Source organism: Peromyscus leucopus, chromosome 12 (assembly GCF_004664715.2).
Source record: "Peromyscus leucopus breed LL Stock chromosome 12, UCI_PerLeu_2.1, whole genome shotgun sequence".
NCBI classification, from domain to species: domain Eukaryota; kingdom Metazoa; phylum Chordata; class Mammalia; order Rodentia; family Cricetidae; genus Peromyscus; species Peromyscus leucopus.
In genome coordinates, this window is record NC_051073.1 from 73,254,641 (window position 1) to 73,281,923 (window position 27,283).

General features: G+C 44.5%; 1 pseudogene; it reads left to right on the forward strand.

The window, feature by feature from the left end:
* LOC114697128 overlaps positions 1 to 22,168 on the forward strand; it is a 28,459-nt pseudogene extending 6,291 nt beyond the window's left edge.
* Positions 22,169 to 27,283: the final 5,115 nt, after the last annotated feature.

Genomic DNA, 27,283 nt, shown 5'->3' on the forward strand with positions numbered 1-27,283 from the left:
ACAAGATTTATCATGTCTCATCTCGTCTCCAAGCCATTCCCAGGCAGAGGGATCAGCTTACAGGCCACCTGTCCTGTATCTTTCTTGACTTCTTCCCCCAAGTCTGTAGCCAAGATACTCAAGTGGTCTCCAATGGTCAAATCTGATCTCTATTAACCTGAAAGGAATCCACAGACTTTCATTTTCTGTGGAAACAAAAGCATAACCTCTTCCCCAATGTAATACATTTTTTGACTTCCATTTTAAAGTTAAGGCATTCCTAAAGTATGTAGGCTGATTTAATTCAGGAGTCCTTTCCACAATCCAATGTCTCTCAGCAGCTGTTGTCTGTTCATGAGCATTCAAAAATTCAAAATAACAAAGCACCATATAAGGTCCAAACCCTCCGTGTTATAATATTTCCTATCTTTATATGGCTTGTTTTTTTTTTAATTACTTCTCTCTTTAAAGACTTTATTATTTTTAAACTATTTTTTATGACTGTCTATATCCTTTTTCTTTTTTTTTTCTTAAGCCTACATACATTGTTAACCACACTGTAACCTGTTTAGAGATTTTTTTTTCCGTCTGAACTTGCTTTACTGCATATCTGTAATCTGTTCTGTCTGCATGAGCAAAACCTTAAACCGCCATGCAGCTCAGTTCATGGCATACTGGCGCCTCAAGCCTGCAGGCAGTAGCCAGGAGACATGTTTGTGTACTGCAGACCACATGAGAGCCTGCACGATGCCATATTTGGCTCCATTTTTGTGTGTTTGGAACTCTTCTTTAAGCTTTCTCAGGTCTTATGTGGAAATATATGGCCCCACATCGTACGCCAGTTGTACCAAGTCTTTCTGTCTCACCAGCTAGCTCTCAAATGCCGACACGGAGACTTATGATTAATTATGAAACTTGTCCAATAGCTTAGGCTTGATTTTAACTAGCTCTTATAACTTAAATTAACCCATATCTTTTAATCTACCTTCTTTTGCACAGCTTGGTTACTTCTGCTCTGTAATGCCCATGCTGTTTGATTTCCATATGGCTGGTGATTCTGCGTTTCTTCTTCCCAGTGCCCTCTGTGCCTGGAAATCCTGCCTAGCTATTGGCCATTTAGCTTTTTATTAACATCTTCACAGTGTACAAAAAGATTATTCCACAACATTTCCCCCTTTTTTGTCTAAATAAAAAGGAAAAGTTTTAACTCTAACACAGTAAAACTACATACAATAAGAGCAATTATCAGTTAAGACTTATATTCACAATGTCCAGTCTATTCAAGAGTCCCAGTGTTAAATTTCCACAAGAGTTTCTGGTGAGAAATGGCCTTGGACAGTGCATTGTTTTGGTTTAAGCAAAAACAGAGGAAATGCCTAGAGATGGAATAATATGTTAACCCTGGGATTGCCTTAGACAGCAAATGGCTACCTTTCCTGATATACAAAGGAAGAGTGTCCAGTGATACGGGCTGGACAGGAGACTGGGTGCTGGGTCCACTGGTGGCAGGCTGGGCCCACAACATTTACACTTTAGAGTAAGTCAGACATAGTGAAGAGGATGCTTTCCCAGATGGTGTGCAGGGCCCCACTGGCCACCTCACAGAAGTGGAAGAATGTTTTCTGAAGGACAGAAGGTAACTTCTCTCTACTTTCCTGAACTCCTGAAGTTCCTGAAAAAGTGTGTGACAAAGTGAGTGTTTCCGGGTTAGCAGGAAGAGTGATTAGAGAGAGCCATACCGGCCGAGGAAAGGACAGGAGGAGGAGAAGCCAAAAGAGAGGAAGTCGGGGTAGAGTTGTCGGGTGGAGTGGTGTCTTTTGTAGCACCTGTCATGTGAAATATTATGACAGCGTAGAGCACCATTGTGCACCCATGGAACACCAGTGTTCAGGATCATGAATGAGTTCAGAGAAGAATACACAGGGAGGCCTTACTTAGAAATAAGTAAGATCACTAAAGCAGCTAAACCTGATGCAGATGGAATAATCAACCAAGTTACCAACACAAAATGACAATGGGGACCTCAACACAGTTATCCAAACTGCAAGATTGACTCAAGCTGTGGATTATTATTATTATTTATTTTTAATTTATTTTATGTGTATGGGTGTTTGGCTTTGCCTGCAGTGGTCATAAAAAGATGTTAGGTCCCGTGGAACTGGAGTTACATTCAGCTGTGAGCCATATGTGAGTACTAGGAATCGAACTCTAGTCCTCTGGAAGAACAGCCAGAGCACTTAACTGCTGAGCCATTTCTCTAGTCCTTTGGGCTATGGGTTATTATTAATGTGACTGGTGATGCCAAAAAGAAGGTACCTCTTTGACAAATGGATGTTCCCATGGGTTGTGAATTCTGGTGGTGAGCTTTTAGGAATAATGCAATTAAGTTATTCATTTAAAAAGCCAAAATAGCCTCTTTAATTTCATCAGACGTCGTGATTAAATTTCCCATGTATTTAATGAAAAAGGAAGGTATATACTGGTGAAAGTAACTAGCCAAGCAGCTAGCATGTAATCTTATTTTTTGTTAATAGAAGGTGCAGAATCTTATTATCTATCATCTGAAATGAGTATCAGCTATAATTATAACAAACATTTCCTAATACGGGCTGATAGAAAGGGCTGAATGATGCACAGTCTAGATGCGCTCATTTGAGATGTCCGAATAGCATGTACTCTGTGAGCATGTATTTCATTTCATTAGTTCAGCCTGGTAACAACTTCAAACCCATGAAAAGCAGGAAAAAAAAATAGCATCATGAGCACTAATCAGCACTTGGCTTTAATTCTTGTAAGCTCCTCTCTGCTCCCCTTGTTAATGAACTTCAGCTCCTAGATGCAAGGACGTTCCCCAGGCTTATGGTTGAGTAGATTGTTTTGCAAGCTGGGCTTGTCTGCCACTCTCTCATGCTGGGATACTGACTCTGCATTTTGCCAGGGATGCTCCCGAAGAGTCGTGTGTGTTCCATCATCACACCCCTCTGACAGCTACAGAAGGCATCACTAGTAGGAATGCTGCCTTTGATGACTTTGCTTTTGGTTCTATGAGTAGTTGTTGCTGTGAACTCAACCGAGGTGTCCAGCAACAGGTTTTAAAAAAAAATGTGGTGCAGATGCACAATGGAGTACTATCTAGCCAAGTTTTCAAGTATTTTATTTATTCCGTGTGTGTGTGTGTGTGTGTGTGTGTGTGTGTGTGTGTTTGTGCTTGTGTATGTGGGGGCCATATGTGTGTGGAGGTCAGAGTACAACTTGTGGGAGTTGGTTATCTCCATTATGTGGGTCCTAGGCATCAAGCTTGGTAGCAACCATCTTTACCCTCTGGGTCGTCTTACCAGCTTCAGCCATTAAAAAAAAAATAAAAATTTAAGTTCTGTCTTATTTTTTTTCCAACACAATGGACCTGGAGATCACAATGTTACCTGAAATAATCCAAGACAGAACATCAAATGTGGCATGATTTTTCACTAATATGTGGACTCTGGAGAAGCTGAGCTCATAGGTGCTGTGTGGAATAGTAACTACCAGAGACCAGTGAGGGTAGGTGAGTGTTAAATCATAGCCAGATAAGGGGAACGCTCTGGTGTTCTACCCCACAGAAAAGCAACTCCAGTCATAAGCAATAGAGCTATTTAAAATAGCTAGAAGGGGATTTTGAGCATTCACATCACAAAGACAGCTAAATGTTTGAGATGATGGACAGCCCCAGCACCCTGAGTCATACACAGGATATTAATGTGCTGAAACAGCACACTGTACCCATGCAGATGAACAATTTTTCTGGCCAATTCTAAAAATAGCGAAAGAAAAAAATGAAATAGCTTTTCTCCTATTGCTTAATAATAACATCCATCAACTAAATATTACCTGATTTTTTTTGTTGTTGTTTATTTGTTTGTTTTTGGTGGGGGGTGTTGGGACAGGGTTTCTCTGTGTAGCCTTGGTTGTCCTGGAACTCACTTTGTAGACCAGGCTGGACTCTAACTCATAGAGATCTACCTGCCTCTCTGCCTCCCAAGTACTGGGATTAAGAACATACACCACCTCTACCTGGCTCACCTAAGGGTTTTGTTGTTGCTGCTGTTTTTTCGAGATAGGGTTTCTCTATGTAGCTTTGGAGCCTGTCCTGTAGCTCACTCTGTAGCTCAGTCCGCCTGCCTCTGCCTCCCGAGTGCTGGGATTAAAGGCGTGCGCCGCCGCCACCGCCGCCGCCGCCGCCGCCGCCGCCACCACCACCACCACTTCCCAGTTCACCTAAAGATTTTTAACAGACTCTCCACCTCTGGCTCACCTAAAGGTTTATAACCAACTCTGATATATCCTGCCTGGAAAAGGTTTCACCATCATTACACCGCCGGGCTGTTGTGTTGATAGCTGGTACCCCAGGGACAAACTCACATTGGAATGTTACCTACAACGAAAGCATTATTTCAAATAACTGGCTTGGGACCTGTAGGGGCATGGTTTTGTTTTTCAGAGTCTTCTGGGATGACTGGCCAGTCTCAGCACCAGAGGCTCAGGTAACTACCAGCACTTTGTGTCTCTACCACGGAAGTCTCTGCTTTTCACTCTGCCGCTTTCTGCCTGAGCTGTCCATAGCAAAGAGTCCAGAAAGCCTGGGCTCACACTTTCACAACTTCAAGTCCCACAGAAAAAGACTGCCTCTTCTGAAATATGACAACAGGCGTGTTAGAGCTCAGTCTCCTTGACTCTGATTGGCTTAACTTGACTTAGACCCCCCCAACCCCAAAACCAATCATCGTGGTTAGGGAAATGATGCCAGGGTTGATTTATATGCCTGATCCTGAAGTAGGATCAGTCCCAAACCCTACAGGCTGAGTAGTGGTCCTTACAGAAAAAGAAGAGGTTCTGTTAATGAAAGAGACAAGCTGGGTATGGTGGTATACTGTTGTGGAATATTAGTTTAAGATGTGTTACATTTATTTATGCTGTGGAATATTTGTTTAATGATATAAAGATGTGTTGCATTCTTTTATGTTCCATTTGTTTAACTCTGTAAAGCTGTGTTACTTTGCCTTGTGTAAAACACCTGATTAATCTAATAAAGCTGAATGGCAATAGCAAGCAGGAGAAAGGATAGGCGGGGTGGTGGGCAGAGAATAAATAGGAGGAGAAACCTAGGGAAGAGAAAAGGAGGAAAGGAGGATGCCAGGGGTCAGCCACCCAGCCACCCAGCCACCCAGCCACCCAGCCACCCAGCCACACACCCACATAGTCACACAGCCACACAGCTATATAGCCAGCCATAGAGTAAGCAGGAAAGAAAGACATATAGAATAAAGAAAGGTAAAAAGCCCAGTGGCAAAACATAGTTAAAGAGAAATGCGATAATTTAAGTTAGAAAAGCTGACTAGAAGCAAGCCAAGTTAAAGCTGGGCATTCATAAGTAAGAATAAGTCTCTGTGTATTTATTTGGGAGCTGGGTGGTGGGCCCCCAAAGAGTAAAAAAATAAAAAATAAAACCCAACTACAGTAAACACCTATAACCCCAGCATTTAAGAGGCCGATGCTGGAGGATCTATGCAAGGACAGGTTGGACAAACCCGGAGAGTGGAGGGGGAGGGGGCAGGAGGCAAAGCCAACAGCTGTCCACTACAATGGATCATTTCATTAAGATGCCCAAACATCGCTTAAACCATTTAAAAGACTGAGATTGTAGGACAGAAAGTGAAGCCAGACATCCACACAGTCTTTACCTCAAATTCATTCCGTATCCTAATTTATATATTGATAATAAAGAAAGAAGAAAAGCAGGTTATATAGCCCTAAAGAAAAATGAAACCATGACATTTGCAGAAAGAAAAAAAAAAATGGACAGAGCTCAAAATCATTATGTTCGGTGAAACAATCCAGTCCCAGAAAGACAAACATCATTTTTTTCTCATATGGAATATCTAATTTTCATATGTGTACATAGGTGTTTGAAGGTCACAAGACTAGAAAGGCGATCTGAGGAAAGGAAGAGATCTTAAGAAGGGTGAGAAATAGGGCAATAGAATTGTTACATAGGAAACAAAAGAAATCAGTGTAATCGGAAGAGAACAGGTGTCGGAGAGCAAGTGAGAATGAAGAATTACCACCCGTGTGTATGAGATGCCAAGACTGAACCTGTGTCTTTGTACACCAACCTAAAGCGAATAAATAAATCAGTGGGAACACAATACCATCGTTTTTAATAGATGCTAAAAAATTTAATAAAATTTAGAGAACAAATATTTAAGTCACTAATGCTCAGCAGTTAAAAGCACTGGCTGCCCTTCCCAAAGACCCAGGTTCTATTCCCAGCACCTTCATGGTGACTTGCAGCTGTCTGTAACTCCAGTTCCAGGGGACAGACATCTTCTTCTGACCTCAACAGGCAACAAGCAAGCATGTGGTGCACATATATACATACAGGCAAAACATTCATACCAATAAAATAAATATTTTAAAGTATTTGTAAATAAATCACTAATAAGCCAGGCAGTGGTGGCACACACCTTTAATCCCAGCACTTAGGAGGCAGAGGCAGGTGGATCTCTGAGTTCAAGGCCAGCCTGGTCTACAGAGTGAATTCCAGGACAGCCAGGGCTACACATAGAAGCCCTGTCTTGAAAAAAGCTAATAAATAAATAAATCACTAATAAACATGAGATGGATGAGGATTTAAAGTGGCCATTATAATAGAATTAACCCTAGCTAAGAATCATCAATAGACACTGAGTGAAAAGTTTGAGGGCTGACTAGATGTTTTTAAAGTCTCAGAATAACTCTCCAAACATAATCATCAATTATGAAGGACACAGAGGTGTCTTAACAGTACCAGCCAGCCATAAGTACTCAATATAAGATCGCTGGTTGCTTTAGCTCAGGCTGCTACAACAACATACTACTGCCTGGGTAGCTGATGGAGAGCAGAAATATATTTAATTCTAGAATTTGAAAGCATGAGACCAGGGTAGAGCATGGCGGGGTTCTGCAGGCCTTTTCCTGTGATGTCCTGAAGCAGATAAAGGGTGAAAGAACCTAACCTCTGAAGTCTCCTATACAAGGACACGAGTCGGAAGGGCTCCATCCTTGTGACCTAATCACTTCTCATGACCCCACCTTCTAAAGCCACACATGGTTTTCTTAGTTAAGGTTTCAGCTGCTATGAAGAGACACCATGAACACAGCAACTCTTATAAGGAAACATTTAACTGGGGCTGAAAGTTCCAAGGTTCAGTCCATTGTCATGGCAGGAAACATGGCGGTTGCAGGCAGACATGGTGCTGGAGAGGTAGCTGAGAGTTCCACATCTGGATGAGCAGGCAGCAGGAAGAGAGAGAGACACTGGGCCTGGCTTGAGTTTCAGAAACTTCAAAGCCCATCCCCAGTAACACACTTCCTCCAACAAGGCCACACCTACTCCAAGGAGGCCACACCCCCTAATAGTGCCGTGCCCTATGAGCTTATGGGGCTGTTTTCATTCAAACCACCACAGATGGTTAGGATGCCTATATGAATGGGGAGGGAGGGGGCATTCAATCCGTAACCCTAACAGTAAATAGGACAAATGAACGGCTGGTGCTGACACAAAGCAAAGCGCTGAGGGAAACAGTGTAGTTCCTTGACTCTCCTGAAAAGAAGCTGAATTATATTCCAGTCACGAGGAAGCATCAGGCATGTTCAAACTGAGGGAAGGATGAAGGAAGGGAGAGAAGGAGGAAAAAAAGAAAAGAAAAAACAAATGCTAGCCTCACAGAAGCTGAAGCAGGAAACCCCGAGTTCAAAGCCAACTTGGCCTCTATTCCTTAACAAAGTCAATGTTAAGAAATACAAAATAAAGCTAGGGACTGTTTCAGATGAAAAGCCAAACCGTGACAGGCAAACACAAACATGATCCAGAATGTTCCTTTGTAAAGGATGTGATTAGGGAAATGTATAAACCATTAACAGCCTTCTATGTGCAGATAATATCATACTGACATGGACTTCCTGATTCTGATCGTGGGGGTGGGGCTGAGAGATGACTCAGCGGTTTGCTCTTGCAGAGGATCCCAGCTCTGTTCCTGGCACTCACAACCATCTGTAGCCCTGCCTCCATGGGATCTGACACCTTCTCTGAACTCATGTTGTACACATACTCACACACAAACACATACATAGGTAATTTTTAAAATCTGAAAGAAATACCCTGAAGTATTTAAGGGTAAAGAAGAATCCTGTGTATAATAGCTCAGGAACACACACACACACACACACACACACACACACACACACACACACCACACACACACACACACACACACACACACACCACACACACACACACACATACACACACACACACACACACACGTTTTCTATTTAGAAAGGGGGGGCAATTTGTAGTAAAATGTAATATTTGGTAAGTCTGGGTTAAAAATAGTTGGGAAATCTACTATCCTTGCAAATGTCTGTAAGTATGAAATTAAGAAAGTTAAAGTTACAAAGAAATTGGTATAAAATTTTTAAATCTCTTTTAATGTAATAAAGAAGAGAGGAATAAATTGGTCAAAGGATTTTGGTTTGAGCAAAACAAGAGAGAGTAATGGAATATATGTGTCATGAAAGCAGATGGCGGGTGGCGGGGGTGGGGGTGGGGAGTGGAGGAAGCCATGTCAGGGGGAGGGGGAGGGAGACGGCAAGTGTGGGGAGGGAAGGATGGGAGAAGCAGTGCAGGGCAAATGAGAAGAAACCGTGATGACAGAATCAGAAAAAAGCATCACAACATCACAATGAAACCCAGTGCCAACCAAAAATAACTAAGAAAAAGGCTTTGATCGGGTTTTAGTTTAGAAACATCAGCATGCATAAATACACGCGGAGAACAGACTGAGGAGCACACTTAGGCCAGGAGACTAAGGCTGACAGAATAGAGAAAGGAGGCCAGCAGGCCAGGGATCTAGCGCCCTTGGTAGAACGTTTCATTAGCATGTTCGAGACTCTGGGTTCAGTCTATAGCAGCAAATAAACTTGGTGTGGTGGCAGATGCCTGTAATCCCCGAATTCAAGGTCATCCTAGTCTGTCCAGGGAGTTCTGGGTTTCTTTGTTTTGTTTTGTTTTGTTGTTGTTTTAAGATCCTGTCTCAATAAATAAATAAGCAAAAGAGAAAAAGGGGAAAGCCGTGATTATTGGGGGCAGGTATGTTCAATGCAGGATATGTAGAACTACCTATCAAAGAATGCAAAGCACACAGCCAATCACCACGGGACAGGAGACTCCCTGGTGAGGGACTGGGATGGACAGGCCTGAGAGGGTGCCCGGGAGTGCACAGACAAGAAAGACACCTTCGGGCTGGGCTTCTCACTTCATAAAAGGGGACACTGGAGCTCAGACACATGAAATTATTTTCTGTGTACAAAGAAGCTTGTTCAAGAGAACCATTCTCTGACAGATCAGGACCCTTTTCACTGGATAGGGTCTCTGCTGACATTTCCAGTGGTTGCTTACAAGGAGGTGCTGGCCCAAAAAGCAACAGGAAATTTGGGAGTCTTTTTAGTAGGTTTAAGACAAGGGTTATTTCAAGCGCTGTTATTTCGTGAATGAGATCAAAGATGTTAAACTTGCAGAAAGAAGAGCTGTGATCCAAGTCCAGCCCACCCTGGCCGATGGGGTTGAGTGGCAGCCGGGCTCCCATACCAGTGTTCTACACCAGACGACAACATTCGGTCATTTCAGTGCTGTTGGCACCTCTGAGGTCAGCAGAGGTCACCAACACGTTGACACAGGCAGAGGGACTTCTAAGCGGGCCATTTTGTCGTTCCCCACGGCTGAGCCGCCTCATGGGTGTCCTAAGCCATGATCTATAACATCTTGAATAATAACTAGGTTCTTTGTGGGAAACCTGGCTTACAAACAGTTTTCACTTACACCGTTTCATTCAGTCTCCACCTTTGCCCCTTGCAGTGGTTACTCCAGCTTTACAGATGAGCTGTCCCAGACTTCCTGGTCAGTAGGCGATGTGTAGAGCTATGCCAAATCTTTGTCTTCTAAAGCCAAACACCAACCTCTTCTTAGACCATCTACTGCCCCTGGGGTACACTCCTGTCTTGGTCGTACTCTGTCTGTCTAGCCTCCTCTCCTCCTTGTCCTCCTTCCTCCAGCAATTCATCTCCCTTAGATGAAAACTAACTAAGGAGTAAGTAGTGGGGCCTCAAAGTGGCCCATACAACAAAGATTTACAAGGGTGTATGTAGGCTTTTTGTTGGGTGTTGTTGGTAATTATAAAACCAAACTACCGATCAACTTTGAAAATGTTAAAGTTGTGGTGCGTCCTGCAGTAATCAAAAATGTGCCAAGACTTAAATTTTTGTATAATCAAGCACATTTGTTTTTGTTCTCACAGTATTCAAAATTGCTTTCTTCTTTAATGAATGGAAAACTTACAAGTGTGTGTGTGTGGGGTCTGGAGAAGCTGTGGGGGTGATCGTGAGGCAAAGGTGATTCCTGATTCAAACCTGAAAAGATCCCTACTGTCCTTTTCAGATGGGCGAGCAGAGAAGTCAGTGCCTAGGGAGACAGCGTGGTTGGAAGCGTCCAGGCTGAGTCAAATCAGGAGAGGAAAATAAAGGAAGGAGACTAGAAATTGGAACGTGCTTGTGAAGACGAAAGCAGATTCTTCCCTTCCAAGAAAGAGACTGGAGCCCCAGCAGGGCCCGGGAGACAAACCCAGCTTCTGCCTGGAGAGGAAGTTAGGCAAATGTCAGCGTTTCTCAAATAGCCTTGCCCAGAAAAATGTGTCAACAAACACCCAGCCAAACTTCACGGATACAACGCAAGGCAACTCGGCCGAGAAACCGGGGATGCATCTCCTGAGGGAGACGTGCTTGAATTGAGTTAAAAATACATTAAATTCACAGTCACTCAAGAGCTAAAGACCCAGAAAATACCTCTGGACTTCAGCTTTGAAATCCTTTGATTTCCTTTAAGGTAGGTGTCCTGGGTTGTTTTTCAAGCATTATCTGGGTTTGCCTGGGGCGGAGGAGGAATGACCCTGAGATGGGAAGCCTGATTTCACCTTTGAGTGGAGTGGTGTTCCCGACTGCAATTCCAGAGGGAATTCTGGGAATGGAAACCAGGTCCAGAATGCATCTCTGCAGCCTGGCAGGCAGCAGCAGTTGACAGTTTCAGGTGAAAATCGAGCTTCTTTTTACAGGAGCCTACAAGATGCCATGGAACCCTTCAGAAATCTTAACTCCTGTCTCCAACCAAAGTAGAAAGACTGAAGTCTTTTTAAAATAAGTTTGAAAGTTGTTTGAAAATAACTCCTTCTCACACTTGTGAAACACTGAGATCCAGATGTGCCAAAAGGAAGGGAATAAGTATTCTTGATTCCCTACTATGAAAAATGAGCATTTTGTTGTATTTATTGCATTTTAAAGTGTTTTAATTTTAGGGTTAAAACCAATCTTAGATATTTGTTTGTTTGAGACAGTTTTATTCTAGGGCCCCTGGCTAGCTTTAAACTCACAGTTCTCTGCCTCAGCCTCCCAGGCACTCAGATTACATGGGTGCCTGGCTTAATTTTGGTTTTTCGAATGGTTCAAAATTAAAATGCTGTAAAAATAAAAAACAATTTTTGAGAAGTGAACATTTTTAGTTGTAACTTCCTAATATTCCCTGATACAACTACAAGAACAGACACAAATTTTTTTTCTTTAAAATTTTTTTTAGCCAGGCTTGGTGGTAGATGCCTTTATTTCCAGCACTTGGAAGGCAGAGGTAGGCAGACCTCTATGAGTTCGAGGCTAGCCTTGTCTGCAGAGTGATTTCCAAGACAGCCAGGGCTACATAGTGAGGCCCTGTCTCAAATATTATAGTAATAATAATAATAATAATAATAATATTTACTTCTATTAATTTTATTTGTTTGTTTGTTTTGAGACAAGGTCTCATTGTATAGTCCTGGAACTCACTATATTGACAAGCCTGGTCTGGAACTCACAGATCCACCTGCCTCTGCCTCTGCCTCCTGAATGCTGGGATTAAAGGCGTGTGCCACCACATTCAGATTTTATTAGTTTTAATTATATGTATGTTTATGTTCCTACATACAGGTATGGGCACGAGAGTCAGGTGCCATGAGAGGCTGTGGCGTCAGATCTCCTGGAGCTCAAGTTACACATGGTTGTGAGCCACCCAAATGAGTGCTGAGAACAGAGCTGGAGTTCTCTGAAAGAGCAGCAGGTTCCCTCCACCACTGAGCCATCTCCAGCCAAAAATTATTTTCTTAAAAAAAAAAAAAATTAAGTGTGTGTGTGTGTGTGTGTGTGTGTGTGTGTGTGTGCGCGCGCGCTCGCAAACATGCTGTGCCATAGTGGTTAGGGACAACTTTCAGAAGTCAATGCTATGCTTCTGCCTTGTTTTGAGGTAGAGTCCTCTGGTTGTCTCTCCACTTGGCTGTACACTCCAGACTCGCTGGCCCATGAGCTTCTAACAAACACAGATTCTTATTTCACACTCTATCGCAAAGAATGGCATTTGGCAATGTATCCTACTGCATTCATCTTTCAGGTGTTTATGCAGACAATGACTTTTTACTGACGTTAGACCAGACTTCTGTAACAAATGTTTTTTAACTTAAGGATTTGTGTGGACATTTATGCTATCATTTTCAAAGGCTATGATGACAGGAAAAAGCCCTGAAATATTACTATGGCTCTCTGCCTCCCTCAGGATAATCTCTGGGATAGGAAAGAAAAATACTGTGGTCCTTGAAGTGCCAAGGCCTTGGATGACTTCAGGCTCAGCCAGGTACCAGCCATGTGAACTTGGGTGCTGAGCCACAAATCCCAATACTTAGATCCTTCTCACTCACTCTTATGTTCCGGGGCTGTCATGAGAATGAAAGAGATGATTAGGGAACACTCACTTGATGTGAGGCAGTAAAGTACTAGAATATCCATATAACTGTGTCATATGCTCATGGCTGTACACACACACACACACACACACACACAGGTGGGGGAGGGTGCTTGTGTTCTGAAAGGAAGCTCTGTTTACTTGTTTTTTCTGTAAACATTTTTACACAAAATTTTTGTTTTCTAAGAACATTTCTATTGTTGTACATTTCATATAGATGGAGGAATTAGGAAAAGTAAATAACCAAAAAGGATAAAATTGAACTAATCCATAACTTATTTGCAAAAATCCCTCCAGATACTTCATAAGTACATATGTGTATATGTGCAATTTATGAATGGTTCCTATTTTACATAATTATTCTTGTAATTTCCTCATGTCATACACAATATAAGTAATCTTTCTAAATTCACAACAATAATCTTTATTATTATTAATAGTACATAGAATTTGGTTTTGGTAGCAAACATACAATGCTTTTTCTAGGCATTTTACTCCTGTAGGATACTTAAGTTCTCTGGAGACTTTTTTGCTATCATATGCAATCTGATGAGGCCATTTCCGTGTCCAAATATTCCTATGACTCAGAGCTTGAGAGATGGCTTAATGGGTAAGAGCTCTTCTGAAGAACCTGAGTTCTTGTCCATGTCCATGTCAGGTGGCTCGCAACGGCCTCTATTTCTAGCTCCAGGGTACCTGACACCCTCTTCTGGCATTCAACAGCACCTGCACACAGACAGTGTGCACACAGATGGCAAACACACACAGAGACACACTCACAAATACATAAATGAAATGACATCCTTAAGAATTCCTATAACTTAAAGAAATCAGTTTAGTGCTGGGCGGTGGTGGCGCACGCCTTTAATCCCAGCACTCGGGAGACAGAGGCAGGCGGATCTCTTTGAGTTCAAGGCCAGCCTGGTCTACAGAATGAGATCCAGGAAAGGCGCAAAACTACACAGAGAAACCCTGTCAAAAAAAAAAAAGAAAGAAAGAAAGAAAGAAAGAAAGAAAGAAAGAAAGAAAGAAAGAAAGAAAGAAAGAAAGAAATCAGTTTGGAATAGGGTATCTGCTTTCTTTCATTCTCTCAACAAATACTCTTCTTAAGCTCCTGCTGAAGGGGCTCTGGCCAGCTCGAGCATGGTGTACATGGCTCTGGCAGGCTTTGCCCTTCTCTCCCATTCCCTCTGCCTTGCTAAAAACCATTAGATCACATTCTGGCCATTAAGGTCTGTTCCCTTATTTGGCCACTTCCTCCTCCTGAGGCTGACCACCAAAGCTCAGCCATCAAAGTATTCAAGTCCAGCAATCAAAAGTCCCTTCTGATTCACCTAACTAATTAACATGCCCAATCAAAACATACCACCACATCCTAGCCCATTCTATCACAGACCTTCCCCTTTTTCTCTTCTTAAAAATTACACCTGCGGGCTGGAGAGATGGCTCAGAGGTTAAGAGCACGGACTGCTCTTCCAGAGGTCCTGAGTTCAATTCCCAGCACCCACATGATGGCTCACAACCATCTGTAATGAGATCTGGTGCCCTCTTCTGGCCTTCAGGGATACATGCAGACAGAACACTGTATACATAATAAATAAATCAATCTTTAAAAAAGAAAGAAAAAAAATTACCCCTGCAAGGTCATTTGCTGCTGTTTTTCTGCCTGAGTCAGAAAGCAGTCACTTTAACTTTTTCTTCCCTCCTTAACAAAGGATATCTCCGTGAAAACAGGCATTTGGATGTGGTTTGTGCCCAATCCAGGATCCAGGAGGGAACCTCCACTGCCTGGGGGTCTCCTTCACTTACCATTTGCTATGAACTGCACAGAGGTTAGAGCTGCAGACAGGAATCTGACACAGGAAGTATTAATCTAGGAAAGGACATTGAAATAAGCCTGGCTAAGCCCTGAGCTCACTCACCTCCCTGGGATTTTGCATGTGCCTGGCAGGACAGATCTTACAACCCTAAGCCTTCCTCTGGCGGCCCCACTCTAGCCCATAATGTTGCAGAATGTTTGTTTACACTGTGAAGGTGTGTCTCTGCCTAAGGCACCTTCTGATTGGGTTAATAAAGAGCTAAATGGCCAATAGCAAGGCAGGAGAGGATAGGCAGGACTTCCGGGCAGAGAGAGAACTCTGGGAAGAAGAAAGGAGGAGTCGCCAGCCAGACTCCAAAGAAGCAGGTTGGGCAGTATGGAGGTGAGGAAATGAGCCACGTGGAAGAATGTATGTAAAGTTCTGGTCCTTAAAGGCTATTATTACAAACTGTTTAAGATAATTAAGAAATGTAGGTTAGTCATCTGAGTGCAATCAAAATATCCCACAACAAATGTAGATTGAAAAATATGGGTTAATGTAAGTTAGCTTTTATAATAATTAATAATAAATAAATAAATAAATAAATAAATAAATAATAAGTCTCCATGTCATTATTTGCAGACTGGCATCCCAATGAGAAAATGCTACTACACTATAACATGGACTCATCCTTCAGAATCTAGTGCAAACAGCCTCTGCTCTGTGGTGGCTTCCTGACGCCCGGAAGAGAATGAGATGCTCCTGGAGTGTGACCCAGAGTCCTCTCATGGTCCATTTGTAATTATCCACAGACCATCCTACCTTATACCCCTCCCCACTATGGGCTTCTTGGAGTTAGAGGCATTGTTTTGCTTTATTTCCAGCTGTGCTCAGGAAGAAGAATATGATGTAGACCACTCTCACTGAGCATGCACTGACTGAATTGCATTAAGCAACATGTGCTTAATGAAACACTGAATAAAAAAACTGAAGGGGCTGGGGAGATGACTCAGCCGTTAAGAGCACTGGCTGCTCTTGCAAAGGACCTGACATTGGTTCCCAGCACCCACACGGTCTCTTACAACTGACTGTATCTCCAGTTCCAAGGGATCTGATACACTCTTTTGGACCCTGAAGATACCAGGCATACACACACAATTTCTTGTAGGTAGACATGCAGGCAAACACTCATACACATAATTATTATTATTTGGTTGTTTTGACAGGGTTTCTTTGTGTAGCCCTGGCTGTCCTGGAACTCTCTATAGACCAGGCTGGCCTTAAACTCAGAGATCCACCTGCCCCTGCCTCCCCAGTGCTGGGATTAAAGTTGTTCACTACCACCTGGCTACATATATTTTTAATCTTTAAAAATGAATGTAACAACTGAATCTACACTGTTGGCAGAGGCGTGTTTACAAAGGATCATGATCAGCAATTAGCTGAAGGGAAAGTTCAGAAGTCGTGGCTCACAAACTGAGCTACATGTTTCAATTTTCATTGATTAATTGATTGATTGATTGGTTGGTTGGTTCTTTCTCTTCTTTGGGGTGTGTGTGTATGTGTTTGTGTGTGTGTGTGTGTGTTTTCATGGGGGGGGGGCGCTGTGTACCACAGAGAGGTGTCAGAGAAGTACTCTCTGGGATCAGTTGTCTCCTTCCCCTCTGTGGGGCCTGAGAGTCTAACTCGGGTCATCATACGTGACAGCAGGCACCTTTATCCATCTTTTTGTTTTGTTTTTCTGTGGTTTTTCCTTTGTCTCACTCCACCATGACGATTGAAAACCTAGACTTATTTCAGCTCACATAGGCAGCCAGAGGGCACTGGGAACACCAAGAGAGAAGCCTAACACTTTTACAGGTTGTCAGACTCTTTTAAAGAAAATATTCCAAGTCATGAATACCAGGTTGAATATAAAATAGTATTTATTTCAACCAAGAAAGTGAATGGTAAAAACTTACGAAGTTTTTAAGCTGGCCAATACTATAGACCCCAGCATCCCAACATACCTCTCCAATCATTTTTTTTAAATCTTCAATTATTCTAAGAAAAAAATACATTAATCTAAACTTAAGAAGTATATAAGAAATTCAAATGTCTTTCTCAACGGTTATATCTGTAGCAGAAAATACATATGATGAATCTGTGGCATCTTCTGGTGCCAGAAAGCAAGGAAGCGGGGGTGGTAATCTTCCACGGAACTCAGGAGCTCCCCCAGTTCTCCCAGTGGCCAAGGCTGGAAACAATTAAGGCAGCAAAATTAAGGAGCAGTGCACGAGAGGCCACAGGAAAAGCACCTGAGGACCACACTTCTCTAAATGACCCAGGAGAGGTGAGGGGGATGAGAGGAAGCAGGGGGAGGAGGAAAGGGGGAGCTAGGCATAACCCCACGTAGTGGCAATCCTGGCGCTGGGGAGGTTGAGGAAGGAGGATCTCAGGTTCAAGGCCAACCTTGACTAACAGGGTCAAACCTTGTCACAGAGATGGGGAGAGAAAGGGAAGGGGGTGGGAAGGGAAAGAGAAGAGAGACGCTGTCACAACCAAGAAGAGCCTATGGATACATGACAACTAAAAATAATGTAGGCTTCTGACAGAGGTCATGAGGGAACATGCTAAGAGTACAAACTTTAGTGTGTCCATATTGGTTCATCTACTCTGACGTGTTTGTTACCAACATGTCCTGTCTAGGAGAAAACAAGGGGCAGGGTATGTGGAAACTCCCTGTACTGTCTTCACAATTTGTCTGTAGATCTAAAATTTTCCAAAAATAAAGTCTGCTAGGAGAAATGGCTATCTGGTTAAGCTGAATTCATAATTGTATACATGTAGGTATTCTCTTTTGTGTTGGTGCCTTCGAGACAGACTCTCACTCTGAAGCCTGGGCTGTCTGGCACTATGTAGCCCAGGTTGGCCCTGAACTCAGAGCAATCCTATTACCTTAGCCTCCTAAGTTCAGAGACAGGGTTTCTCTGTGTAGCTTTGGAGCCTGTCCTAGAACTCACTCTGTAGACCAGGCTGACCTCAAACTCAAGTGATCCGCCTGCCTCTGCCTCCTGAGTGCTGGGATTAAAGGCGTGCACCACCACCACCTGGCAGTATTGTTTTTTAAGGTTTATTCATGTCTGTCTATGAGTGTTTTGCTTGCATGTATGTCTGTGGACCATGTGCGTGCCTTGTGCTTAGAGGCCAGAAGAGAGTTCTGGGCTCCCCACAGATGTCTGTGAGCAGCCACGTGAGTTCTGGGAATCAAACCAAATCGTCCTCTGGAAGAAGAGTGAGTGCTCTTAACCAGAGCCATCTCTCCAGCCCCCTAAATAATTGTAATTCAATTATTCTTGAATTATAAAACTCAATTTGTGGGCCTAGCATAAGGGCAAATGCCTTTAATCCCAGCACTCAGGAGGCAAAGGCAGGTAGATCTCTGTGAGTTCAAGGACAGGCTGCTCTACAAAACGAGTTCCAGGCCATCCAGGGCTACATATCAAACCCCTTTCTCAAACAACAACAACTCCTCCAATTTAACTTGTTAATTAGTATGTGTTGGATTATTCTCCCCCTTCTTTGGACTATTTTAACGTATCAGGAGAACCCTCCCTTACTCACTTGCATGGAAGGCCGAATTGTGTCGCAGTCAGCAGCTTCTATACTGTACTGGGCAGCATCCTGCCTCTAGAACAAGCAACATACCAAAAAGTGTTGCTTTGGCTCACAGTTTTGGAGGTTCTAATCCACAGTCAGGCAGCCCCGGTGCACTCAGGCCTCGAGGGGTGCCAGTTCACAACAACAGGAGGTACGGGCCATAATAATCTGCTTACCTCACCTCCAGGTGAGGCCAAAGAGAAAGAGGAAATGACAAGGCCACACAACCAACCCCTTCAATCGCATTCCCCGGTGGCTCAAGACCGGCCCGCCATCAGGCCCCGCCTCTCAAAGGCACCAGCACTTCTTAGTAGCACCACCCAGGACCATGTGTTGAACAGATGGATCGATGGGAGACATTTGATCCAGAGTGTAGCGCATATCTTACTTGGAAGCAATTAAAAAATATATAATAACGGATAAATGTGAGCTCTTCCAGTAGAACTAAGTTTGAACTAGAGTCCAAAAACTGATACCATCTCTCCAACCTTCCATGGCTTCCAAAGGCCTCTCTAGCGCTCTGATGAGCAAGTCAGCTCACTCATCCAACAAACATCTGTGTGTGCTGCTGAGAGAGCGTTGACAGGTCTCTGCCTTCTGTCTGAAGTGATCTGGAAGCCTGTGGCGGAAAGCAGTAGTTCTTAATCCCTTTAAATCACCTGGAAAGCTCTTTAAAAAAAGAAAAAAAAGAAAGAAACAAACAAACAAAAAAATCAACTCCGGCCTCTTCTTGTCCAATTAAACAGAAGTGCTTGATGGACATGGTAGTGTGTGCCTGTGATCCCAGCACCAGGGAGGCTGGAGGAGGAAGATTGAGGTGAGTTCAAGGACAGCCTGGGGTACACAGCTACAGTCCGTCTCAAAGCAATCAGAATCTTCCAGGGGTTCAAATCTCCCCCAAGAGATTCGAAAGTAAAGCGTAGACAAGACTGAGACACCCAGCTCTAAAATGGGTGGTCCAGGGTCTCTGCCATCATGGAACTGAAGAAAAGGGCCCAGGAAGCCCGGAAAAAGGAGCGGAGTTCCTAAACTGAAGCCGAGCTGGTGCTGGGAGGAGTGGGCGAGGGGAGGGTGACGCTGAGCAGTGGTGCGCGGCAACCCACGCACTTGCTCCTTTTAGAACAAATCAGCTCTTCTCAGACATATGTACTGAAGCAGCCGCCTCCTGGAAATTTCCAGACAGAGCTGGGGACTACTCCTAGCATAAAAGTATTCAGCCTACATTCTGCTTCTCTTGGTGCAAAGAACCTCAAGGCTGTGAGGTCCTTAAGGGTCACCAATCACCTCTTTCTTCTCTCCTTTCTGCCTCCCTCTCTTCTCTCCCTCTTTTCTCTCTTCCTCTCCCCTCTCACCTGCTCCTTCCAACTCTCTCTCTCTCTCTCTCTCTCTCTCTCTCTCTCTCTCTCTCTCTCTCAGTATCAGGAGCTGTGAGCATTTCAGAACAGGTTCTCTGGGAGTATTTGCATATATCATGCAGATATCTGACCTACCATTTTTACACCACAAATAAAACTCAGCATAAGGAAAAGCCGGGAAAACATGACTTAGGGGTAAAGAAAGGAAAGGCAGACAATGCAGAAGCCAAGCACGAAACAATTCCCCTTCCACCCAGACCTCGTGGGAAGGCTTCGTCCTCTTCCCTTCACTGATGAGGAGCCTGCTCTTTGAGCGGAATGTCTTCTCAGGGCCCTTCAGCTCACATGAGACAGGCAGGGCAAGGACTTACTCCACCTTCACAGTGATTTTGCTCCTGTTTCCAAACGAGAAACCGGGGTGGGGAGATGGCAGTAGCAGATCACCAATCAGATGTTCTGGGGTCTCTGTGGAGAAGGAGCCAGGGCTCTCTCCTCAGAGTCACAGCTGCCTGTGGGTCTGCAAGACACCATCTGCCCCCCACACAGCAGGGAGGGCTCCGGAGAACTCTCTGTACTATCTTTGCAGCTTTTCTATAAATGTGAAGTTATTCTAGAATGAAAAGTCTATTTTAAAATGGCACATAATGGTGGCACACACACATGTGATCCTAGTACTTAAGCGACTGAGGCAGGAGGATCACTTCGAGTTCCAGATCAGCATGGGCTACCTAGTGAATTCCAGCCTGAACCATGTAGCCAGACTCCATCTCAAAAACAAATAAACAAGTCAATACAAATGTATTGAGACAAATGCATTTGAGTATCCTGATTCAACGGTTGTGAGAGGAAAGGAATTTGGTGGCTCTGTATATACAACTTTTGACAAATTGTGGAACAATAAGGAAAACAATACGCAGGTTAGGTGGTCCTGGCATCTCTGGGTAAAGTGACAAAGGAAAACAATAAACTCTGTGATAACTTTAATCAACTTCTAGCATCTCAGAATGCAGTGAAGGCCAACAGTGAACTCAGTGATAAAACTGACCACCTCCAGAGGCACATCAACAGTCTAAACTTCAGACTTTACAGGTTTCTAAGTGCACCCTGGGAGAAAATCTTCTCTCCAGCAGCCACAGAGCTCAAGTTGCAGAAAAATCAAAAAGAAGCCCTCATTACAAGGCTGGCTGAATTACAACTAAAATTCAAGTCTCGAGAGGGGCGCTCTCGCCATCTTGTGCCCCCACCCCCTTCAGCCTAGCCCAATCACCTTTTTCCCTTTCTACAATCTCTGTCCCTCCATTCCCTGCCCCCCTGCCCATCATGTCCGGAACTGCCACCGCCACAGACACGGTGCCATCTCTGCCCCCTCTCATTCTCCCTGCGGGACACGCAGACGTGCCTTCACGTGTCAGAGACGAATCATACTGCAGCTAGCTGGATGTCTACTGCCACGTCAAGCAGTGGAAGGAATACAGGGAAGGCTATAAGCTTTGCTGCAGAACTGCAGAGCATGGTGCTTTCTTCAGGTGATGCTAGGAGGCCTCTCCATGAAACAGCAGTTTTAGTCGAAGAAGTGGTTCACACACAACTAATGAACCTGTTACGGCACGTCTCTCAGCTGTGGGGAGCAGGGTGATCTCTGCTGAAGATCTTCTGTTCTTGATGAGAAAAGGTAAGAAGAAACTGAGAAGACTTCTAAAACACATGGTTATCTGTGACTGCAAATCAAAGACCATCAAAGGCCTTGACGAGGATGACCTCCTGGAAGAAAAACTGAGTGGCGGCAGCAGCAGTACAAACAAGAGACAGAAGATCACTCAGGACTCAATCGACTCTATTGACCAGATAGGAGAGCTTCTGGCAACGTTTGAAGACAACGAACTTGATGATGTTAAACAGGGAAGAATGGAGAGAGCAGAAAGGCAGACTCGAACTACGGATTCAGCTCAATATGCAGAAGTCTGTAAAAGCCGACAGCTAAGTTTCTCCAAAAATGCTTCCAAATTTCGAGACTGGCTGGACCGCGGCAGCGTGGCGATGAAGCCGGATGTTACAGCGATGGAAATGCTGGCATATTTAGCACATGAAACAGTAGCACAGTGAGTGGATCTGGCAGGACATGGTATCCAAGGCAGGGGACCCCTTGAGCCGTGCCATTTCTGCAACCTCCATTCAGTATCACAGCTCTGCTGAGGGGGCCTGCTTGAAGTCCTGCCCACACGCTCCTGAGAACACACCGCCTCCTACACCAACAGCGCCCTCTTCTGGATCACAGCATCCCGGGAGAGCCACATCCGGATCCCTGGGGAATGGGGGTGCAGGACAAGACTCCACTAAAAGGAGCAGAGAAAGAGGAAAAAGAGCACCCGCCTGTGGTGTTGAGGCTCACGGCGATGCCGTCCAGCCCTGGCACATCAGAGAAGCCATTCGGCGCTAGCCACAAGACTGGCCCTCTTTCCCCATTCACAAGTGCCTAACGAAGGATTGGGATGGCTTTCCTGGCCTGCTGAGGGGACCGTGGCTGTGCCTGCTGCAACAAGAGAGGGAACGGTACACCGAGGCCATTCTTCCCTGTCTTGGGCTGAAAATAAAATATGAATATGCCTTCAAAAACAGAAAAAATTCAAGTCTCAGCCTCGGAGAGTGTCAATGGTTAAAGTAAGGGCATTAATTGGTAAAGAATGAGATTCTGTAACTTGGAATGGCAATGTGGGAAGACCTTTGTAGTTGGTTGTTTTTGCACTTTTGGGGGGGCCGCCTCCCAGCTCCTAAATAAATCATGCATAGAGATTTATTCTTAATTATAAATCCCCAGCCTTAGCTTGGCTTGTTTCTTGCTAGCTTTTCTTATCTTAAATTATCCCATCTACCTTTTGCCACTGGGATTTTTCCTTTTCTTTTGTATATCACACTTTCATTCTTACACTGTGGCTGACTGTGTGGCTGGGTGGCTGACCTCCTTAATCACTCTTGCTCTTTCTCCTTTTCTCCCAGATTTCTCCTTCTATTTATTCTCTCTGCCTGCCAGGCCCACCTATTCTTTCTCCTGTCTTGCTATTGGCCATTCAGCTCTTTATTAGACCATTGGGTGTTTTAGACAGGCAAAGTATCACAGCTTTTCAGAGTTGAACAAATGCAACATAAAAGAATGCAGCACATCTTTACATCATTAAAACAAATGTCCCACAGCATAAACAAATGTAACACATCTTAAAATAATATTCTATAACAGACCCAATTGAAGCTGAGAACTTTGAACCTTCAGGTTCTCAAGGGTTTATCTCATTGAGGAAGTAGGTCTCACCACCCTCAGCAGAAGATGTACTCCCGGCCCACCCCCTAAAATATTGCCTTTTCCACCTTTAACAGAAGAAATTCATCCTTTATTGTCTGCTAAACCAGCAATGACTTTCCCTGAAGAAAATGCCAGACAAGACAATACTGATGTCCCTCATGGCCGACCAATAGTTGCCTCTAGACCTACAAGGCTAAGCAGGCTTCTAGAGGAGAGATAGAAAGTGTAGTCCATGAGGAGGTACACTACACTACTAAAGAGCTTAATGAGTTTGCTAATTCATTAAAGCAGAAGTCTGGGGAATATGTGTGGGAATAGATTTTAAGGGCATGGGATAATGGTAGGAAGAATATAAAACTGGATCAGGCTGAGTTTATTGATATGGGCCCACTGAGAGGAGATTCTAGGTTTAATATTGAAAGAAGGAACCAAACTGAAGCCATTTTGGATAGAATTTCCATTTTGAATAAGGGTCAAATAAAGTTTAAGTTCCCAAGACCTCCCCAGACCTCCCTGGCTAACTGACATCACTGACATCCTGGCTGGCCAGCTGAGACATGAACGGTGGGCAAGCTGCCCCACCACACTTGAGTGAACCAACCAATGAGAACAAGGTGAGTGTACCACAGAGCAATGTTCCCAGGAAAGTCCCCTATCCCTGAATCCTGAAGGGTGGAAAATGGAACTGTCACTTGGCACAGATGTTTGTGGTTTTTAAGCTTAAAAACTGGACCATTCTGGCTCAGGTCGAACTTCAGCTCCCGAGTCCAGATCAGTTCTGCGACCTTGATCAATCAGTAGTGGCCTGATTGCACTAACCTTTCCTCATCTGCACTGACTTGGTGTATGAGTTGTGTTGGCTCCAAGTGGACTCCATAACGATAGGGAAGCTTGCAAAGTTGAAGAAGAAGAGGAGGAGGAGGAGGGGGAGGGAGAGGGGGAGGAGGAGGGGGAGGGAGAGGGGGAGGAGGAGGGGGAGGAGGAGAGGGAGGAGGAGGGGGAGGGAGAGGGGGAGGAGGAGGGGGAGGAGGAGAGGGAGGAGGAGGGGGAGGGAGAGGGGGAGGGAGAGGGGGAGGAGGAGGGGGAGAAGGAGGAGGAGGGGGAGGGGGAGAAGGAGGAGGAGGGGGAAGAGGAAGGTGTCAAAAGCTTGTTTGAATGTTGACCGAAGCATTTGTCAAAAGATGGCGTACTGAAAAGGAGTTGGAGATGCCTGATATCCCTTGGTCTAGTGTTGATAACGGGATTTGAAGGCTCAGGGATGCTGCAATGCTAGGGTGGGTACACTGGGTAAAACCTAATCCTCACAATGGGAAGGCCCAGAAGACGTGCCCTTCACGCATCCTATAAGACACAAAATGGTGAGAGGGGCAGCAGCACATTCGAAGAGTTTTGTTGTCACCCTTTTCCTGTGCCAGACCTCAGGGTTGGAGACGCTGCTGCTCAGTTGAATGAATTAAATGCACTGGGTTTAACTGGGCCCCAAAGCAGCAGGGGCCAGGGGGCAGCATGGAATCCCCAAAGGCAAGGTGATTGTAGTTATCGTAACGGGCAGCATGGACACAGCAATGCCCATAATGACCTGATCTGTAATGGTCAGTATAGGCAGGGATTTTTATGGTGGCATGACTCATATGGTATTGGCTAATCAATCATGGTGTTTCCAGGCATGAAATAGATATAAAGCCTACTGCATTTTTGTTTTATCTTGTAAGAAAAATTTCAGACAAATGAAAGGCTATATTGGATTGTTAACAAGGGGAATCTCAGCCTGTGGATTAATTTCCAGACGAGCCAGTCTGCAGATCCAGAACCCCTTGAGTTAAGGGAATGCCAGGTTCCCCTGAGGAAGGACTCAGCTAAATGCCTAAGAGATTTCCTGTTAGCCTTTCTCCAGTCCTTTCCCAGGGAGACCTATGACCGTTACAAAGGTAACCGTACACTGGAGGAAAGGAAGCAATCAGACTTTCTGACGCCTGTTGTATACTGGTTCAGAATTGACGCTATTTCTGGGAGACCTTAAGATTCACTGTGGCCCTCTAGCTAAAGTAAGGGGTTATAGAGGTCAGGTGATCACGTCCAGTTCACAGTCGGTCCAGTGGGTGTCTGAACTCATCTTGTACTCCTTTCCCAGTCTGGGGATAGACACTTGCGACAGACATACTTAGAAGTTGGCAGAGGCTGGGAGGTGGTGGCGCATGCCTTTAATCCCTGAACTCTGGGAGCAGAGGCAGGTGAGTCTCTGAGTTCAAGGCCAGCCTGGTCTACATACTGAGTTCCAGGACAACCAGAGATATGCAGAGAAACCCCGTCTCCAAAAACCACACGCACAAAGCAAAACACAAAAAACAAGCCAGGCAGTGGTGGCGTATACCTTTAATCCCAGCATTCTGGGGGCTGAGGCAGGTGCGTCTCTGAGTTCAAGGCCAGCCTGGTCTACAGAGTGAGTTCCAGGACAGCTGAAGCTACACAGTGAAACCCTGTCTCAAATATATGTACATATATACATGTACATACGTATATATGTATATGGTGGGGGGTAATCTCTTTTTTCCTAAGAGGTACAGACTTATTATATAAAAAGACAAATGGATCAAATCAATATCCATCCTGCTGAGCACAGTACTTCATAGCTGTAATCCCAGCCACTCTGGAGTCTGAGGCAGGGGGATTGGGAATTTGAAGCCAGGCTGGCCACACAGTGAATTTGATACCATTCTGGGCAATTCAGTGAGATCCTATTTCAAAATGAAAATTTAAAAGATGGGGTGGGAGGGGTAGGCTCAGTGGTAGAGCCTCGCCTAGCGTGCATCAAAGCCCTAGGCTCTATTCCCAGTACTGCAAAAATAATCTTAAAAATGAATAAAGTAGAATCACTCCCACTTGGATGATCTGGTGGCTTACATTTGATTTATTTCCACATACACATAGGATTTACTTTTGGTATTTTACTAAGATTCCACATTACGTCTGTACTACATTTTTGGGAAGAAAGGAACACAGGAAGATGCACAGTGAAGTCTCCTTGCTCTGTGTGAGCATCTTCTGGGGCCGGGTATTTCTCAGCCTTGCCGAAGGGGCTGTTAGCATTCAGTGTGAGCTGACCAGCAGCAGCTGGTTCTGGGATAGGGAAGGGTTTTTAAAAACAAAATGTGGGGCTTCTCAGGTGGAATTCCTGGCCTTTCTTACAGCACACCTTTCCTTCCTCCCTCCCTCCCTCCCTTCCTTTTCTTCTTTGGCTGACTACAAATGCTAAGCTCTGAACCACATTGTCACATTTCATGGAAGGTGATCACATACATAACTCCTTGAGCGGAGTTACCCACAGCTATCAGTGTCCTTTTCCGTGTTAAAATCCTACAGGCTGCCTGTGGTGGCGCACACCTGCAGCCCCAGCGCTTGGGAGGCAGAGGCAGGTAGCTCTCAATGAGTCCAAGGCCGGCCTGGCCTACATAGTCATTCTAAGCCATCCTGAGATCCTGTTTCAAAAATAAAATAACACTTATTTTATTTGTTAATGTAATGCCTCTCCCAAATTGATGTAGACTTCTAAAATTTGTGGTTCTGCTTTCTGTTTTGAGACCGCTTCATAGAACGTAGGCCACACTTACCTTGCTATGTAGCTGGGAATGGTCTCAAACTCCTGATCCTCCTGCTTCCCCCTCCCAGGAGCTGGAATTACAGGGATGTACCAACACACCCAGTTTTATGCAATGCTGGAGATTGAATCCAGGGCTTTGAGCATGCTAGACAAGCATTCCACCAACTGAGCTACATCTCCAGACCATTAAATATAATTTAAATATTTTTCAATGTATCATTAGGATATGTATGCATGCTGTGGCACACATGTGAGGATATATGTCAGAGGACAATAGTCAGGAGTCAGTTTACTCCCTGTAGGGCGTTTACCCACCACCCCCACAGTTCCCCAGAGTTTTCTTGAGTGCGATCAGCAGGAAATATTAGATAGAAGGATTTATAGCGGAGAATCTTGTGGAGATAAACAGATAGAAAATAAAGGCTAGCCTCGAGAGGGCCTGGAACCTATTTCAACGGGCCCCGACTATCTCTGGCCCAGGGTTTTTATAGAGACGCCAAGGGGTGGAGCAAAAGACCTCCTCCCCCAGCACAGCCAAGTGCAGGCCATCTCAGACACCTGCACTCAGGCCCGTGGTCCTGATCCTCCTCTATTCGGACCTGCTGGGTAAAGCCACGAGGAACCCGAGAACGGGCTCCCACAACTCCCTCTACCTCGTGATCCACCACATGATCCAGGAATCAAACTCGAGTTTCCACACCCAAGAAGCAAGCACTTTTACCAGTGGGACCG